The sequence below is a fragment of the Coenobita brevimanus genome, chromosome 114, assembly GCF_032717465.1.
Source record: "Coenobita brevimanus isolate Jiangsu-jjx chromosome 114, ASM3271746v2, whole genome shotgun sequence".
Taxonomy (NCBI): Eukaryota; Metazoa; Arthropoda; class Malacostraca; order Decapoda; family Coenobitidae; genus Coenobita; species Coenobita brevimanus.
The window spans coordinates 22,357,371-22,368,498 of record NC_137067.1 but is presented as its reverse complement, the minus strand read 5'-3'; positions in this window follow the sequence as shown (position 1 = coordinate 22,368,498).

Genomic DNA, 11,128 nt, shown 5'->3' with positions numbered 1-11,128 from the left:
TTCACTTTCATGCTTACTTCCCTGTTTCTTATCACTGCTTTCAAAGAACCAGCAACTTTTCTTCCCTGCTGTACCCTTTCAAGCACTTCACCCTCCAAACCTCCATCCTTACTCATCACACTACCCAAGTACTTAAACGTACTCACATTTTCCAATTCCTCACCATCCAACCTCATTTTACATTCACTGACTTCACCTCTCTCAAAGACCATCACTTTACTCTTCCCTACATTCACCTTTAGATTTCGTTTCTTACACACTCTCCCAAACTCATCCACCAAGCCTTGCAGCTCCCTTTCGTCTTCACTCAACAACACAGTATCATCTGCAAACAACAGTACAGGGAGTTTCCAAACACTATCCTCTCTCACCAGGGCCACTCCAACATCCACTACCCTACTTTGTACCTCTTTTATTACCCCGTCCATGTACAGATTGAACAACCATGGAGACATGACACATCCCTGTTTCAACCCAACGATCAAAGAGAAAAATTCACTCAGTTCACCATCCACACGCACTGCAGCCTTCGCACCATCATACATACTCTTCACAGCATTCAACAACTTCCCATCTACTCCATATATTCTTAATACTTTCCACAATCCTTGTCTATCCACCCTGTCATATGCTTTCTCCAAATCCATGAAAGCCACATACAACTTCTTTCCCTTCTCTAGAAACTTTTCCACTAAAGATCTAAGAATGAATATCTGATCTACACAACCTCTTCCCTTCCTAAAGCCTCTGTTCTTCTCCAACTAATTTCTCTGTTCTTTCTCTAACTCTGTCAATAAGTATCCTACCATACACTTTTCCTATTATACTAAAAAGACAAATGCCCCTATGATTACCACACACTTCTTTTTCCCCTTTTCCATTGTACAAGGGAATAATTATACCTGACTTCCAATCCTCCGGGACTTTACCTTCCTCCCAGGCCAATCTGCACATCTTCCACATCCATTCTACTACTATCTCTCCCCCATGCTTCAGCATTTCACTACACACTCCATCAATTCCTGGGGCTATCCCCAATTTAACTTTCTTCATTGCTTCCACAACTTCTATCCTACTGATTTCTTCCTGTCTTCTCACCTCCCTCCTTCTCCCAGCCATTCCCCAGCCACTTATACTCGCATTACTTCCATCCTCTATGTTCAACAATTCCTTAAAGTGTTCTCTCCATCTGCTCACTTTTTCTCCCTTCTCCACTAATAATCTACCATTTTTATCTTTCACTCCCCTGCTAACCTCACTTCCACCCTGTCTTACTCTCTTCACCTCTTTCAAAAACATTTTCTTACAGTCCCTCCACTTTACTCTCAAATTCCTTCCAAATTCCTCATCCACTGTCTTCTTACTCTCTCTTACTAATCTTTTCACCTCTCTTTCTTTCTACATATAACTCTCTCTTCCGCCTCTCAACTTCTTCCACGCCTCTATTACTCATCCATTCATATTATGCTTTCTTCTTTTGTGTGACAGCCTGTCTCACCTCTTCAGTCCACCACGCTGTTCCTTGCACCCCCCTCCGTCTTCTCTTCCTCCCACACACCACATCACATGCTGCACATATTTCTTCTGTAAATATCCTGCACACACCTTCCACGTCCCCCATCTGCTCCAATTCATATTTGCCCAATCATTCCTCCACTTCTCTCTTATACTCTGCCTTTTTCTCATCCTCCTGTAACCTTTCCACTCTCCTTGCAACTACTCCTTCCTCTCGTCTTTGCCTTCTTCTATTCCTCCATCTTACTTGGATCCTAATTCTGGCCACCACCAAGTAGTGGTCAGAAAGTCCACTCTCCCAACCTCATCACTCGCCATGTATACTTGTGGATCATTTTATGCCTGAAGAGGGGATTGGCTATCACCAACCCCCTCCCAGCACAAATGTCCACTATCGCACTGCCATTCTCATCTATCTCATCAGGCACACCTCACTCACCTACTATTCCATCCACCTTCACATTCCCTACTTTACCATTCATATCACCGATCAAAAACACTCTCATTCCTTCAAACTTTTCCATGCACACTTTCACATATATCCAGAACTCTTCTCTCACTGTACTAGCACGATCTTGCGTTGGCGCATACACACACACACACCATCGCCCATATTTGCATTCCAACTTTTTACTTTACCCACACAGTCCTTGACCCAACTGATCCATACTGTCTTATGCTCTTCTTCCATCTTTTACTCACAACTATACATACTCCTTCCTTTGCCCTCTCATTCTCAACTACTCCTGCACATATACCCCATCCATACTCCCATTCTCTCACACTTTCTCCTCTCAATTTTGTTTTAGTTATTCCACATACATCCATTTTCGCACCCTCAAGCACCTGGACAATCTCTCTCTCTTTCACCTCATCATTCGCTCCTCTTACATTCCATGTAGCCATTACCAAGTCCTTTGTCCGGTCCTGGGTTGTCATCGTTAGGTCAGTCCTTGTCCGAGGCTTCTTGTTTGTTTTTTTAGTTAGTTGTTTTCCGGGGAGGAGCACTAACCCTCCGCCAACCCTTTTAGTCGCCTTTTACGACAAGCAGGGATACTGGGGGAGTATTCTTTAAAACCCCCCCTACCCCCAGGGGGTATGTTTTTAATATAATGAAATCTTAGAAGCTGACAGTTTACCCTTTGTTGTTGTGTGACTCTCAATTCTTGTAATAGGTGAGTCTTGAGTTTTTATTGTTATTTTGATAATTGAAGAGCAGGAGGAGTTAAAGATGAATATAGGGAGTTGATCTTGATTTATTGTCTTCAGAGAAAGTCTTAAGTTCAGCAGTGTATAATACAGAGACAATATACTTAGTAAGTCATAGTTGGACCCCTCTTCTTGTTCACTCTCTCTACTACCTGTCGGTTCTATGGCTAACCTCCTTCTGAGCTCTGCTTCCTAAATTCTGGTGTAGCAGGGGTCGTGTCACGTGTGTTACACTGTTGTTGAAATGTTCTAGAAGCCTGTGTGTGAGTATGTGTGTATGTGTGTGTATGGTCACTAGGCATTGTTCGTGTGCTTATCTCGCTGACACACTACCCATCTCATCCCCTGACTTGCTGCTTCCGGTGTATTGTCAACATTTCTTCACTTAGACTTGCAAGCTCATATCCCATTCCCAGGCTTGCCTGGTGCTCTGTCTATCTATCTATCTATACACTTTATAGTCCTCCCAAGCCTTGTCCATGATCTGTCTTACTGCAAATATTTGATCCACACATCCTCCGCCACTTCTAAAGCCACCATATTCATCACTCACTAGGACTTCTGATTTCTCTTTTACTTTCTCTGTAATAATTCTTCCAGTTGGGGAAGAAAGAGTAAGAGTATCTGGATCAAAATTATCTGGATTTTCTACATCGGCAGTAGGATTAGGAGTAGTAGTAGTGGTAAATGATGTATAAGTATTTATAATATGGAGTCCTGACAGTTGCAGAAATGAGGGGAATTAAAAACCTGGCAAACTTTTATAGTATAGAAGCTATGGCGCATAGGTCGGTGACCACCATAGTTGAGGTGCTCTGTTAGGATATAATACATATATTATTTCCGACAAAATCTAGTCATATCTTACATTGTTGGAGAAAACCATTATTGGAGGTTTCAGCTTTCAGTAATGTGAAGACTCTTGAAAAAAAAATATATATATATATATATTCAGCAATAAAATTGCTTGAAATTTTTCGTCATATAAGGTGGTAAATTGGAACCGGTCAACTTCAAACCTCATGAATGACTTCAACTATGCCTTCAACTTTTTATAATTCTAAGGTAGGGGGGCCTCCACACGAAGGCTGCCCAGGGGCCTCCACACGTCTAACCCGACCGTTGTTCAAAGCACAGCATAGGGATAATATTGATTACGGCCGTAATAGTTGTAGATACAGTAAAACCATTAGTAATGCTGCTGGCATAGCTTTTGTGATGGAGTCTGTTTTTCTGTATGCATCTGTGAGTACGTGTATAGGCTAATAAAAGTATCTCGTCATGATCTGTGAGCGGCGACAGCGTTGGCGGCGGCCGTTGTCCTTACCGCCGCTGTCACCCTCACCGCAGCTGCCGCCTTCGCCAATGCTGCTGCCCTCGACTCCTCTGCCGCCACCTTCGCCGCTGCCGCCGCCACCCTCGCTGCTGCAGCCCTTGCTGCCCTCACGGCCAAACTCGCCGCCGCAGCCCTCGCAGCAGCCGCCCTCACCGTGGCCGCCCTCGCTGTAACCGCCACCCTCACTGCCGCTGCCGCCCTCGCTGCTGCCTTCGCACTCGCCGCTGCCTCTGCCCTTGCCGCCGCCTCGGGTTTCACGGCCACCGCCCTTGCCGCCGCCGCCCTCGCCTCTGCTTCCGCTCTCGCTGCCTGGAGGGGAATCGAAGGGGTAGGGATGAGGGGAATGAGAGGGAAGGGGTGGGATGGGAATGCGAGGAATGGGAAGGAAGGGAAGTGAAGGGAAAGGAAGGGGTGGGGATGAGGTGAATGGAAGTGATGGGAATGGGTGGAGATGAGGGGTATGGGAGGGAAGGGAAGGGGTGGGAATTAGGGGAATCGGAGGGAAGGGAAGCGATAGGGGTGAGGGAATGGTAGTGAAGGGAAGTGACGGGGATGATTTGGGATGGGAGGGAAAGGAAAGGACGGGATGAGAGGAACGGAAGGAAAATGGAGGGGTGGGGGATGATGGGACAGGGGGGTAAGGGAAGGTGTTTGAATGAAGGGAATGGGAGGAAAGAGAAGAGAGGGGCATGAAAGGAATGGTAGGAAGGGTAGGCATCGGCGTGAGGGGAATGGAAGGGAAAGGAAGGGAAGGAAAAACAAGGGATGGGGATGAGGGGAATGGGAGGAGATAGGAGGGAAGAGGTGGGTAGGGAAGGAATGTTGAGGGGATTGGGAGGAAAGGGAAGGAGTAGGAATCAGGGGAATGGTAGGAATGAGGGAAGAGGGAGGGATGAGAAGAGAAGGGAAGGGAAGGGGAAGAGAAGGGAAGGAGTGGGGTGGGGATTAGTGGAATGGCAGGGAAAGGTAGGGGTGGGGTGTGGAATATGGTAGAGGAACTGCAGGAAAGGGAAGGAGTAGGGATGTGGGGAATGGTAGGGTATGGAAAGGAAGGGAAGAGGAGAAAATTGAAGGGAAGTGAGAATGAGGGAAATGGAAGGGATGGGAAGGGGTGATGATGAGGGGAATAGGAGGGAAAAGAAGTAGTGGGGATGGGGAATGGGAGGGAAGATAAAGGAAGGGGTGGGGATAAGTGAAATGGGATGAAAGGTGTGGGGATGAGGAAAATGGATGGGGATGGAAAAGACGGGAAGGGGTTGGGATATGGGGAATGGGATGGAAAGGAAGGGGTGAGGATGAGGGGATGGGATACTGGGGAAGTATTCTTTCCTTCCCCCATTCCCCAGGGGGGGAAAGCAAGGGAAGGGAAGGGAAGGGGTGGGGATGAGTGGAATGGGAAGGATGGGAAGGAATGAGGATGAGGGGAATGAGTGGGAAGGGATGAGGAAGATGCGAATGGGAGGGCAGGGGAGGGAAGGGAAGGAGGGGAAGGGAAGGATGAGGGGAAAAGGAGGGAAGGGAAACAAAGAGATAAAGATGAGAGTACTGGGAGGAAAAGGAAGGGAAGGTCATGATAATGGGACTGCCGAGGAAGAGAAGGGAGGGGATCAGGATTAGGGAACTGGTAGGGAGGAAAGGGAGAGGAGGAGGAGGAGGTGACTAGGAGGGATGGGGAGGGGTGGAGATGAAGGGAATGGAATGGAAGGGAAGGGAGGGGATGAGAATGAGGGAAATGAGAGGGACTTAGGATGAGGGGACTGGGAAGGAAGGGAAGGTAAGGGTTGAGTATGAGGGGACTGGGAGGGAAGGTAATTGAAAAGATGTGCATTAGGGTAATAAAAGGGAGGGGAAGGGAGGGAATGAGGATGGAAGGACTGGTTTCCGCATCCCCTGATCCTCATCCTTCCTGCCTCTTCCTCTCATCCTCATCCTTCCTTCCCCTTTCCTTCATCCTCAGCCTTCCTTTCCCTTCCCCTACTCCTCATGCTTCCCCTTCCCTTCAACCTCATCCTCATTCTTCCCCTCATCCTCATTCTTCCCCTCATCCTCATTCTTCCCCCCATCCACATTCTCCCCCTTCCCCTTTTCCTCATCCTCCCCCTCCCCTTCATCCTCGTCCATCCCCTTCCCCTCATCTTCATCCTTCCCCAATCCCATCATATTCTCTTCCTTTCCTTTCCCCTCATCCTCATCCCTCTCCTACTCTTCATCCTCTTCTCTGTCCGTGCAGTTCCTCTTATCGTCATGCTTATCCTTTTCCTTTCCCTCATCCTCATCCTCTGAGGAAAGGAAAGGGGTGGATGAGGGGAGTGGTAGGGAAAGGAGGGGACGAGGATGAGGGGAATGGGAGGGAATGGATGAGGATGAGGGGAATGGGAGGGAATGGATGAGGATGAGGGGAATGGGAGGAACTAAACCTTGATAGATCATTATAGCCCCGCTAGGTGACGGGGGAGCGCTACCTCTCCCAGCAGGGCAGCTACCCGGGCGGGGCGCGAAGTCTCGACCCTTTGATATTGAGTCAGGCGCTCTTCCACTGAGCCACCCTGCCGCCGTGGGTTGGAAAGGAAAGAAAGGAAGGAGTGGGGATGGCTGTAAGGGAAGGGAGGGGTAGAGAAGGAAAGGGCAGGGTTGCAGGTGAGGGGAATGGGTGGAAAGATAAGGGAAGGAATGGGGATGAATGGAATTGCAGGGAGGGGAAGGGGAGGGAAGGGAAAGGTGGGGATTAGGGAAATGGGACGGAAAAGAAGAAAAGGGATGGGTTTTCGGTGAGGGGAATAAGAGGGAAGGGAAGGGAAGGGAAGGAAATGGCAAGGAGAGGACTGGCAGGGACAAGAAGGGGTGGCGATGAAGGGATCGGGAGAGAAGGGAACAGAAGGGATGGGGATGAGAAGAATGGGAGGGAAGGGCAGGGAGTGGATGTGGATGAGGGGAATGGAAGGAAAGAGAAGGGATGGGAATGATAATATTGTGAGAAAGGGAAAGTGTAGGGATGAGGGGAATGAAAGGGAAGGGAAGGGAAGGGAAGGGCTGAAGATGAAAGGAATGGGGAGGAAGGGAAAAGAAGGGATGAGGATGAGGGGAATGGGAGGGAAGGAAATTAAAGAATTAAGGATTAGGGGAATGGGGAGGAAGGGAAGGGATGAAGATGGGGGAATGGGAGGGAAGGGAAGGGAAGGTCGAGGATGAGGGGTATGGGAGGGAAGGGAATGGAGAGAATGTGGATTAGATGAATGAAAGGGGAAGGGAAGGGAAAGGATGTGGATGAGGGAGCTGGGAGGGGAGGGAAGGGAAGGGCTTGGGATGAGACGACTGGGCAGGAAGAGAAGGGAGGGATGAGGATGAAAGTACTGGCTTCCCCTTCCCCTGATCCTCATCCTTCCTTCTCCTTCCCCTCATCCTAAATCGTTCCTCCCCTTCCCTTCAGTCTCATCCTTCCTTCCCCTTCCCCTCGTCTTCATCCTCAGCCTTCCTTCCCCTTCCTCTCATCCTCATTTGTATTCTTCCTCTCATCCTCATCCTTCTCCTCATCCTTCCTTTTCCCTTCATCCTCATCCTTCCCTTCCCCTTCATCCTCATCCTTCCCTTTATCCTCATCCTCCCCCTTCCCCTCATCCTACCCCTTCCCCTCATCCTACCCCTTCCCCTCTTCCTATCCCATCCCCTCATCCTCATCATCCTTCCCCTTCCCTTTCACCTCATCCTTTCCCTTCCCCTCATTCTCTCCTTATCTCTCTCCTCATCCTTCCCCTTTCCCTTCATCGCATTTTCATACTCTCCCTTCCCCTCTCTCATCCTTTTGGTTCCCTTCCTCCTTATCCTTGTCCTTCCCCTTCTCCTCACCCTCATCCTTCCCCTACCCTTCATCCTCATCTTTATCCTTGCATTTCCCCTTATCCTCATGCTTATCCTTTCCCTTCCCCTCGTCCTCATCCTTCGTGGAAAAGAAAGGGGTGGATGAGGGGAATGGGAGGGAAAGGAGGGCAAGAGGATAAGGGGAATGGGAGTGAAGGGACGAGGATACGGGGAATGGGAGAGAAGGGATGAGGATGAGGGGAATGGGAAAGAAAGGAAGGGGTGAGGATGAAGGTAATGGGAAGGAAGGGCAGGGATGGGGATGAGGGGAATTGTAGGGAAGGGAAGGGGTGGGAATGAAAGGAAGAAAAGTAAGAGAAGGGAAGGGAAGGGTTGCGGATGAGGGGAATGGAAAGGAAAGGAAGGGGCGGTAATTGGGGAAACGGGTGGAATGGGGAGTGAAGGGGTAGGGATGAGGGGAGTGAAGGGGTAGGGATGAGGGGAATAGAAGGGAAGGGAAAGGATGGGGTGGGGATTATTGGAATTAAAGGGAATGAAAGGGAAAGGAAAGGGAGGGGATGAGGAAAATGGGAGGGAAGGGAAGGGTGGTGATAAAGGGATTGGGAGGGAATGGATGGGGTAGGGATGAGAGAAATGGGCAGGAATGGAATTGGTGAGGATGAGGGAACCGGAGGGGAGGGATGAGGATGAGGGGGATGGAAGGGAAGGGAAAGGGTGGAGATGAGGGGAATGGGAGGGAAATGAAGGGAAGGGATGAGGATGTAAGGACTGGCTTCTTCCCCTGTTCCTCATCCTTCTTTCCCCTTCCCCTCATCCTCAATCTTCCTTCCCCTTGCCCTTCCCCTCAGTCTCATCTTTCTTTCCCTTTCGCCTCATTTTTATCCTTATCCTCACCTTTCATTCCTCTTCTCTTTCCCCTCATCCTCATCCTTCCTTCCCCATTCTCTAATCCTCATCCCTCCCCTCATCATTCCCCTTCCTTTCATCCTCATCCTCATCTTTCTTCTCATCCTCATCCTTCCCTTCTCTTCATTTTCATCCTTCCCCTCCCGTCATCCTCATCATTACTTCCCCTTATCCTTACCAATCCCCTTCCCCTCATCCTCATCCTTGTCCTTCCCTTACCCTCATCCTCATCCTTTCCCTACCCTTCATCTCCATCTTTATCCTTACATTTCCTCTTGTCCTCATACTTATCCTTTCCCTTCCCCTCATCCTCATCCTCCGAGGAAATGAAAGGAATGGTTGGGGATGAGGGGAATGGGAGGGAAGGGATGAGATGGGGATGAGGGGAAGGGGTGGGGATGAGGAGAATGGGAGGGAAGGGATGGGGTGGGGATGAGGGGAAGGGGTGGGGATGAGGAGAATGGGAGGGAAGGGATGGGGTGGGGATGAGGGGAAGGGGTGGGGATGAGGAGAATGGGAGGGAAGGGATGGGGTGGGGATGAGGGGAATTGGAGGGAATGGAGGGGAGGGGATGATAATGAGGGGAATTGGAGGGAAGGGAAGGGAGGAGTTGAGGATAAGAGGAATGGGAGGGGAGGGAAGGGGTGGGGATGAGAGGAATCGGAGGGAAGGGAAAGGGTGCGGATGAGGGGAAGGTGGGGTCTTTGGAAGGGATGGGAAGGGAAAGGGAGGGGAGGGCTGCGGATAGGGGGAATGTGAAGGAAGGGAAGGTGTGGGGATGAGAGGATTGGGGGGGAAAGGAAGGGAATGGGTGGGGAAGAGGGGAATAGGAGGGATGGGAAGGGAAGGAGTGGAGATTGGGGAAATGGAGAGGCAAGGGATGGGGATGAGGACAATGGAAGTGAAGGGAAGGGGTTAGGATTAGTGGAATGAGAGGTAAGGGAAGAAATAGGATGGGGATGAGGAGAATAAAAGGGAACGGAAAGGAATGGGTGGGGATAAGGGGAGTAGAAGAGAAGGGAAGGAGTGGGTTGGAGATGGGAGGAATGGAATGGAAGGGAAGGGAAGGATTGGGGGTGAGGGGAATGGGAGGGAAGTGAAGGGAATGAGGGAAATGGGAAGGAAGAAAAGAGATAGGAATGGGTGGGGATTAGTGAAATGAGAGGGACGGGGTGGGGATTAGGGGAATGAGAAGGAAGGAAAGGGAAGGGGTTGGGGATGGACGGAGTGTGAGGAAAGGGAAGGGAATGGGTGGGGATGAGAGAAATGGAAGGAAAGGGAAGGGGTGGGGATGAGGGGATTGGGATGGAAAGGAAGGGGTAAGGATGAGGGGATGGGTGAATCCCCTGAGCCAGGACCAATGGACCATATAGCACTGCAGGGCAAGGAGAGATCCTTGGAGAGACCGCTACGTCTCTCACCAGAAATACGTCACTATGGTGCGGGCTGGAACTGCCAACCCTACGGTCGTGAAGCACGAGCGCTGCCACTGAGCTATTCTGGCCCCGAGGGGAATGGCAGGGAAGGGAAGGGGTGAGAATGAGGGGAATGGCAGGGAAGGGAAGGGGTTAGAATGAGGGGAATGGGAGGGAAGGAAAGGTAGGTTGAGGGGAATGGGAAGGAAAGGAAGGGATGAGGATGAGGGGAATGGGAGGGAAGAGAAGGGAAGGGATGAGGATGAGGGGAATGGGAGAGAAGAGAAGGGAAGGGATGAGGATGAGGGGAATGGGAGGGAAAGGAAGGGAAGGGATGAGGATGAGGGGAATGGGAGGGAAGGGACCGGAAGGTGTAAGGATGGGGGAATGGGAGGGAAGGGAAGGGAAGGGATGAGGATAGGGGAATGGGAGGGAAGGGAAGGGAAGGGATGGGGATGGGGGAATTGGAGGGAAGGGAAGGGATGAGGATGGGGGAATGGGAGGGAAGGGAAGGGAAGGGATGAGGATGGGGGAATGGGAGGGAAGGGAAGGGAAGGGATGAGGATGGGGGAATGGGAGGGAAGGGAAGGGAAGGGATAAGGATGGGGGAATGGGAGGGAAGCGAAGGGAAGGGATGAGGATGGGGGAATGGGAGGGAAGGGAAGGGAAGGGATGAGGATGGGGGAATGGGAAGGATAAGGGTAAGGGAAATGCTGGAGATAGAGAGGCCATCTTGAACTATTTCTAGACAATTTGGAATGTCCAAACCTGTTATCATTCTTCATTACTACAACATTTATACTGCCTGTGAACTGATTATCTTTTATCAACCTTTATACTACAAGGACCACTGATAAGTTAATTAAATCGCTTAGCCATAGCAAGAATAAGAAATAGTTCAGATTTCTCACGTTCTGAAATGCTTACTGGA